Consider the following 8748-nt stretch of genomic DNA (forward strand, 5'->3'; position numbering starts at 1 on the left):
GCCAAAGTGATGTATTTGTTTACTTGATCTGTATTATTTTCAAATTACCAATGAAATACAATGTGACCCAGAAACATAACAATAATTTTTTGATAAAAAAAAACAATGACTGAACTATTAAAAAAATATAATTGTTTGCATGTTTAATTTCCTCGTGAAGTGGTTGTGCTTTAAAATTATTGTATTGTATAAGTAATTTTTAACCAAACTTTACACCTGTTTTTAAATCTGGATCTGTTGTTTCAAAAACCCTTTGTGGCATGTAAGAAGTGTGAGCTGTAAAAGATGTGATACTCTATACACTTTGTTCAAGCTGTTCCTGTTTACTGCTGGTAGGGTGCTGGTTTTCTTTATGGATAAACAAATCTTGTCTTTGGAGAATCATGAAGTTTTTAAAAAAGCTGCTATGCTAAATATAGTTCAGGCTCTAGACCAAATTTGTGTGATCTATGTGCTTTTAGTTTACAAAAAAATCCAGCATCCATTTTTATGGATCTTATCCATTTTATTTTTGTAAAATAAATATAAATACAATCTACTTCTGCACCTTTGCTGCAGTAATATTTTTTTACTGCTAAAACTATTTTATTACTTGAAAACAAATATATTTTATCACTATTTTACCCATTGTTGTCCCCAGTGTACTTACATTTATATTCAGGTTTTATTTATTATCTAAAGGCCATATTTTTAGAATGATCCAATTGATGATATACTTATTGATCTTTGTATATTTGTATAAATATATTTGATTTGAATGCAAAATGTTTTCCGAAAGTAGAATACAAGGTGTGCCAATTTCTTGGTATTAAAGCTAACATGTATATAAATAAAATACACACTGTCTTGTAAAATATTTAGTAGCCCAATTATCAGAGCTAGCTTATGTGCTTTTTATAACTTAATAAAGAACAGTATCTAACATTTATAAATCCACTTTTTGATTTCAGTAGTCTCTGATTAATTAATTTGATTTTTCTTTCTGAAATGTACAAATGTAATCTGACATTAAAAATATAGTAAAAAGTGTCATTCATCAGCAACATCATGCTTTTTTTAAAAAACATTTTTACCCCCCCCCCCCCACTCCTCATTGCCACAAAATACCAGATCCCCTAAAATGACATAGCTTCTCAGCCTACCCCCCCCCCCCCCTTCAAAATTGCAGCTTTTTTTAAACAAAAATTTTCCTAAAATATTTACAAAGTTCTGTTAACAATTTCAAAATGCAAAATAATGACTAAATGCTTCTCAGCCTATCCACCCCCCCCCCCCCCCCCCTTCAAAATTGCAGCTTTTTTTAAACAAAAATTTTCCTAAAATATTTACAAAGTTCTGTTAACAATTTCAAAATGCAAAATAATGACTAAATATAATTTTAAAAGTCACACTTTGTGACCCCCCCCCCCTTCCCCCCCCCCCCTTCCTAGGAGCATGATGTTGTTTATGGATGACCCCTAGAGCTTTTTAAACATCCTCTCATTGATGTTTGGGGTCAAATCTTTTATCTGTGCCAGTCATCTTGCACTGCTGTAAATATGTTCTTGCTCTAGACAGTATTTCAACGGCACAACTGTGTGATAACTAGTTCCAGTGTTTTAAGTCACATTAGTACAATAGCAAAGTTAGGGCATAAATTTATCCTACTGCTAGTTGTATTTCGTAATTCTAATAATTCACTAACAAGTCTGTTGTAGTTTTACTTAGGTCTATAGTTGCATATGCTGTTTCACCATTATAAATAAAATTAATGCCTATTTATACATTTGCAACATGTATACTATATAAGTATAAGGAAAAAAAAACTCGCAAAAAGTTAATGTTATATCATGTTTTTTCCACGGAACATGGCGAGTTTTTTTTCTCGACATGTATGGTATTTAATGGTATACATGTCACAAGTGTTAGGCCTTTGTCTTAGAAATGTCAATGTATAAAGATAAATTACTTTGAGTTAAGAAATAAAAAGTAACGTGCTACTCTATTGTGGGGTCATTACCTGGTCCCATCTTCTCTACTTACTTCTTGATCTCAGAAGAAAAAATATCACCCAGGTGTTTTAGATTCTGTCTAACATTTATCCCCCTTCCCCCCCCCCCCCCCCCAGGTATTTTTTGTTTAACATTCCACCAAAGTATTTGAGTATTTATGTTTACCATTCCATTAACTGAACTAAATGTAAATATACTGCGAGTAATACCTACCCCTTAATTATAACTTTGCTGTACATTTCAAGATACCACTTTTATAGTTTAGTTAACTACATACAAACATTCTGTTAGTTTTATTTATTTACTCGTCTTCCTTTTATAAGCAAAAGCCATTGTACAACCTGTTATAATTTTCAATTTATGATTGTTTTCCTTGCAAATTATCTCTATCAGCATGTTTTTATATTCACAAATAAAATGTTTCAATACTCGTCTACATTTTGTAAATTGATGTTCGTGCATTCCCATGGAGGAAGAATAAAAAAAAAAAAATCAAATTTCAGTATTGTAGAGCAGGGTTCTCCAAACTTTTCAGTCCAAGGGCTGCATTAACGATCAAATTTCAGTTCAGGGGCCAGTTTCTTTGAGGCATGTCTTAGATTTTTCTGGGCAAAGTTCCTCAGCAATCACCAACAAACGTTTTTTCTGTGGACAAAAAGATCTCTGCGGGCCGGATGAGAGGATGTCGCGGGCCGTAGTTTGGAGACCCCTGTTGTAGAGGATATAAAATAATTCCTGGAAATAGATTAACTGCAGTGGTAACACTAACTGTGAAATGGTTGGAAAACTATTACTGTGATAATTAACCAACAGTTAATTTTGTTGAAATTAGCCACTGTAATAGAAATGATGGTGCTTTTAACAAAAATAGGGATTACTGTGTAGTGAGTTCTACACTCAGCAGCCTTCACTTTTATCTAACTTGAATCAGGTGCTAATTAGAGGATTTTAAGGACTCAAACTGAATTTGAGACTAATTAATACTATCCAATTAAGTTGTGTGAACATCAGATTATTTGTTCCTGTGCTTTAAATTACCCATCTGCTGTGTTAGTTTTAAGAATTTATTCTAGATCAATAGGGAAATAAAGACCTTAAGACTTATTATTTCAACTTAATTTACAATTGTTTGTTAAAAACAAACACTTGTCAAACTAAGCCTCAGTGATCCAGTATAGATCCACCCATAGTGATATACATGAAGAACTATTGAGCTTAGAACTACTCATAAAAAATACAAATAAGTAAAAAATGTGTTGACTCTCAGCGATAGGCCATTATTTTAGAATTATTTTTCCACCCCATAAATCCACCTATGTGCCAATATACAGTGAATGATTGAGTGTATTTATCTTGACTAACTGACTGATTGAGTGTTGTTTACCCTTTGTTATTTGACTTGTGCAAAATTTGCCATAGAAGTCTAAAGCTAAGATTTTTAATACCCGTCACTGAAGACAATCACTGTATCACTAGTGGCTAGATAATATTTCAACACATGTCTGATACGTTATTAAATATGGTAGCTTAATTGTGCTCCATCGTCATTGATGACAAGGAACATACGTAGATGTTTGGAAACTGAAAAAGCAAAGGAATTTTAATTATGCAGGTACTTTTTCATATCTTATGGTAAATATTATACAATACTTGTCACCATAATCAAAGTAATCCTAAAATGTATATATTTAAATGATGGCTTGTTTTTAGCTACTTATCCTATCTTTCCTCAACTCTTAATTGTAACTTGCTTTTTATTTGACAATAAATAGATTGTTCGTGGATGGAGAAAGTCTATGGAAGCAAATCCAGAAAGAAGAGCAGGCTATCATATTCAACAGGTCATATGGTGTATAACATGTTGCTATAAATTACTTAATTGTATTGGAAAAAACATGATCCAATATTACAATTAAGAAGGAAGAAGAAAATCCTGGATGCAAGTAGTATGGTAACCAAATTTTGTTGAAAACCATTAGCCAGGTAATACTCTTTTTAAAAAATGTTGGCGCTTTCCCATATAACAAACATTGGCGTTTATAAAAAAAACATTCATACACATAAAAAAAACATGTGACTTTTATTTCCAAGCAGCATCTCCAGAACCATTTCATGAAATTGTTACATCCAGCAAACCAACTAAATTATTCTGTGTTCAGTAAAACAAAACACAGCAGATGTTTTTAATTGCACTAAATCTTTCTGCTAAATCCTCAGCTCTGATGCACCACTGGCTATTTTTGTCATCGTTAATCAGACCAGTGACATCATCAAACCTAGATGGGTTTAAACAAGTTGGCCCATGTACAAACTTTACACCTTGCAAAAGTTCTTTCTTAAGCCTCTTGTTTCTATAAAAACTGCGGCACAGGCTAACAATTTTTCGCCACTTATTTAAGTCAGTGTATAAATTAAGACCACCCTCGGTATCTGCATCTAGCGTGCCTTTCTTCACTTTAAAAACAATAACAGCATGGTGGCCACCCCTGCCTGCTTGAGCCCATTTTTTAGCATTCTCTAAATCTTTACACAAGTAGAAGCCATTACCACAAGAGAAATCCTGCACTATACTTCCATGGGTCATACTTATACCATACGCAACAACAGATACAGAAGCTACAGATGATGTGCCATGAAAAAACAACTCACAGTTATCGTCAGTCAATGTACGGATGAAATCTTGAACTAACTGTTCCCCGGTAGAGGATGTTACATTCATCATCTGAACTGGCCATGTTGGGAATTCATTCAAGTCTTCGTCATGTTCAATTCGTTGATCTAGTGCAGGGATCTCCAAACTTTTCAGTCCGAGGGCCGCATTAGCTAATAAATTTCAGTTCGGGGGCCAGTTTCTTCCAGGCATGTCTTTGATTTTTCTGGGCAAAGTTCCTCAGCCATCACCAAAAAACGTTTTTTCCGTGAACAAAAAGATCTCAGCGGGCCGTATGAGAGGACATCGCGGGCCGCATCTGGCCCGCGGGCCGTAGTTTGGAGACCCCTGATCTAGTGGAATCTCAACAGTGAACCATTCATCTGTTTTCTCTGGTTCACGAGGATAAAAAGGTAGAGACTGCAACAGCGGATGATAATGGAGGCATTGTGTAACAAACCTTGTAGCCCAGAAACAAGGGGACTGTAATGCAATGCAATCTTCAGGAATACTTTTACATATAGTGTTAGCTCGTTCTTCAGTAAAACCAAATTCCAAAAGAGCCCTAATTAAACTATCTTTACTGTAATCATGTAGCAGGCCTGTTTTTTCCTTTAAATCCTCTTCTGTGCTTTGAAAAAGTTTCCACAAAAAGCTTAAAAAATCGTGATGCGCCTTCATTTCGTAATACATCTCAAAAAAACAACTTCCAGCCTCACTTGTTAAACCCAACAAAGCAAATAAAATTTCTTCTCTTGTCGTTTTGAATACATGTTCAGCAAATAAATAATGCAGCTCCTCTGATTTTAATTCCTGTTTTATTCTGCACACTTTTCCTGTTGCTCTTTTTAAATCTTCTATTGTTGGACAATCTATTTCAGTACCAACTGCAAGGGCTGAATAAAATTCCAGGATTTTATTAATTATTTTTGAGAACTCTGCAACACTTTCTTTTAATTCAGCAAGTTTGGTCATCTCTAAATTTTAAAAACAAACAACAGCACAAATACTTAAAATGGTTGAGCTGATATATTAAACAAGTTTTTAGAAATACATAAGAGTAAAAAATAGTAGGGATTACAATAAATATAGAATTGAAAAGAATTAAATGTTTGACTTTTGTACTGTTCAATCTTATAGTTATTTGTATTCAAATTTACCTTTGTGAAATAACTTTCAAGGCATGTGTGCACAAGTCCCCTACAGTTTCTGCTTTTAACAGTTCATTTATTTTAGACATCAGCAGATTATCTTTTATTTATTTACATTTTACTACATGATATTTTTAAAGGCGACTCAAAATTGAATTGCTAGGGTGTTAATCGATAGGGTGAACCCTAAACTGGATGATAAAGCTGTCCAATCTAATCTGCTTTAAACAGTTTTCACAATGATTAACAGAAGTATGTATGTTTGTGTGTGTGTGTGTTTGTGTAAGAAAATGCGTGTATGCGTGATTGTGTGTGTGACTGTGTGTGTGACTGTGTGTGGTTGTGTGCAACTGTGTGACTGTGTGTGTGAATATGTGTTGTTGTGTGCATGTGTGTGATAGTGGGTGTGTGATACTGCGCGCGTGTGTGTGTGTGATTATGTGTGTGATTGTGCGAGTGTTCATTTTGGTGGTAAAGGTCTTGAATGTGGCAGTCACAGCTGTATTGTGTGTTGAAGTTATCAAAGTGGAATGGTGGTAAATATGCGGGCCTCGGCGTACCCTCTAGGGGTAAAAAACTAGTGTGAAACATATTTTTTAAAAAGGTGTTTTAAAAGACTTATTCAAAGGATGATTGTATTTTACAAAATGACTGTACTTAATTTAATATTCATGCTTTTTGCTGTTTATTTATCATTATATTTTCTACTTTACAATCGTTATAAAGTAAACTTGTTGATTTAAAAAAATGAATTCAAGTGACAAATATAATAACAATGTACTTGTAGGTACTCCCCCACCACACACACACATACACACTAATACGATCACTGCCCAAGAATAAACATTTTTCAGCAGATTTACCAGAAAATTGAAAAATGAAAGAAAATTTTAATTTATAAAATTTCAGAAAACTTATTACTTTAATATGTTATTGGACAATAACTACTGCTAAATACAGTACATAGGCTGGGTTCAAAATTATCTAAAAAAAAATTAAAATTCTTTTAAACAGAAGTATGAACTTGGATATAAATTTCTTTTGTTGTTTTGTAGTTATATTTTCGTCCAATTAGTGGAGCGTGTATTACCTTACAATATTGTCAAACACACTCGAGAACTCATATTGCTATTCACAATGACTCCTGCGTCTGAACTCACTCATTAATATGCCTACATTTTTTAATCAAAGAGTGAACTCAACTATATTTGGTTCATAATAAAGTATAATTTAAAGGCATCCAAAATAATTGCTCACCCGCAAAAACACGCGCGCACGCATAAGCACGGGAATACACACACGCACGTATAGATCGTAGTATAGAATGTTTGAAGCGGTCCGTCAAAGTGAAACCGGAAGCGAGGAGAATAAGCTTCTCACCCCCTCCCTCCACGAACAATTCTCAATTTTAAACTTACACAGAAGGGTCACTGCCAAAGTTATACATTATTTTGGGAGTACTTTTGTTGGAGAGGCAGTGAACATTGATACGTGGGAACAGGGGTAAAGCTGCGGACCTTTCTTCATTTGCATTTTGTTAGTCCCTTTTTTTAAAGGGATCCAAAATTATATATATAGTATAGATTTATGTAATATTAAAATGTTTGAAAGTAATTTGATTTTAATTATCAAACTATTCTCTAAGTAAAGCTAATGTGTTTGAATTTAAATTACTTCAGTATATTAAGCTATTTTTTATTAAAATTTAGTATTTGGTTTCAAATGATAATAAAGTTAAGAATAAAACGTATATTCTGATATTATATATCTTTAGTAGCGTTATCTATAATTGCGTTCATGTTGCTTTAAATTCTAGCTATTTAGTTAAACATCATTTCCCCTGTTAAATTTTTAAATACCTAATGGGAGGTAACTTAAATCCCTGACAAAAGAGATTAAATCATCTACATTTGTACACAAGTTTACCTTTCCGAAATCACTCACAATGCATGTGTGTACTAGTCCATAACATTTTGGCTTTTAACAGTTCATTTATTTTCCTCATATGCAGATGGGATTATCGTTTGTTTATTTACATTATACTATACTACATGCTATTGTTAAAGACGATTTAATATTTAATATGTTGTGATGGTGTTAAAGCAAAAGTGACATACACTGTGTTTAAAGATATGGCTTTAAGAGGTGTATGGCTGTCTTATGTAAAATTTCACAAATCGAAAACTGCCTAAACATTCTACCTGGTGCATTAGCTAAATATGTAACGACAATTAACAGACTAAGATGGACCATAGTAGAGACATTAACATACTGAGATCGGACAATAATAAAGACATTAAATAATTGCGTTGGGCCATAGTAAAACATTAAATAACTGAGATCGGCCATAGTATAGACTAGTTTCTTCCACACAGCTCTCAGGGCTCAGCACCCCCTCCCCTCTCCCCCGAACGAAATCGAATTTATATAGAAAATATAAACTTTTACAAATGTCCTCCACCCCCACCCCCCCTCCCCGAAGGATGCCCCCCCCCTCCGGTGAATATCCGCCCCCCCCCCCCCCGGAAGGTTTCCGCCCCCGAAAATATCAAGGTGAACCCCCCCACTCCCCGCAGAACAAGGATGTCTGGAAGAAGCGCTGCGCTGGTAAAGACATTCAGAGACTGATGATGATGTGGGGGTAGAGGACAGAGGGGTTACTGTGAAGTTGAACATTACTTTGGGAGTAGTTTTTTTAGGAGAGGCAGTGAGCGTGGAAATGGGGAACACGGGTAATGTTGCAGAACCAACATCATTTGCCTTTATTTACTGTCCCTTTATATCAGGGATCCAAAATTATGTATTGATCTAACTAAATCTGAATAGAAATCAAAGAAATTTGATTGTAGTTACCAGACAATTCTTTACCTAAAGCCAATGTGTTTATTTTTAAAATTTACTTCAATATTTTCTATAGGTTATCAGTATTTAGTATTTTATTACAACGTGTAAAAAA

Source organism: Physella acuta, unplaced genomic scaffold (genome assembly GCF_028476545.2).
Source record: "Physella acuta isolate Inbredline_101_S28 unplaced genomic scaffold, ASM2847654v3 ptg000482l, whole genome shotgun sequence".
NCBI classification, from domain to species: Eukaryota; Metazoa; Mollusca; class Gastropoda; family Physidae; genus Physella; species Physella acuta.